Here is a 608-nt window from a genome sequence, read left to right as displayed (position 1 = left end):
ACTGATCTCCCAAACAGGAACAGACTTGTTCGGGCTGTAGGAGCGTGTGCACACCCACACGTGCAGATGTGAGAGGGGAACTTGGATCTGCTGGGCTCCAGGCACCAGCCCTAACCCCAGCCTCCATCCCATCGGTGTGTGGGAACATGCTGGTCATGCCAACGACTTCAGCAGGGCCTATCCCATGGGCTGCAAATGCCGATAAGACCTGGATAAGTAGGGAGGAACAGATCAGAGCCCACATCCATCAAAGGAGGCAGCTAAATGATTTGCCCTTTTCGAGAGCTGCAAGCGCACTGATTGCAAATCATACCCAGTTTGTGACAATAAATCCCACCTCCCATCCTATTAATAAAATATAATAGCAATTCTGAGAATAATGGCCTATTATCTCAAGTCTCAAAATGACAGCACAATCAAAAGGAAGGTGAAATACAGGGCTGGGAGAAGCAGTTCTGGGGAGTTTGCAACCTCCCCGCGTGGCACGCAAGCGGAGTGGCTTATTCTAAAAAAAAAACACAAGAAAAAAAACCTTTCAAATGCACGTTTTCAAACCGTCCTCACTGCACATATGTCAGTTGTTTGCACAGCTCAGAAGCATTGCCCGG

Source organism: Gallus gallus, chromosome 10 (assembly GCF_016699485.2).
Source record: "Gallus gallus isolate bGalGal1 chromosome 10, bGalGal1.mat.broiler.GRCg7b, whole genome shotgun sequence".
Taxonomy (NCBI): domain Eukaryota; kingdom Metazoa; phylum Chordata; class Aves; order Galliformes; family Phasianidae; genus Gallus; species Gallus gallus.
The sequence above is the reverse complement of the archived record's forward strand: the minus strand, read 5'-3'. Positions refer to the sequence as shown.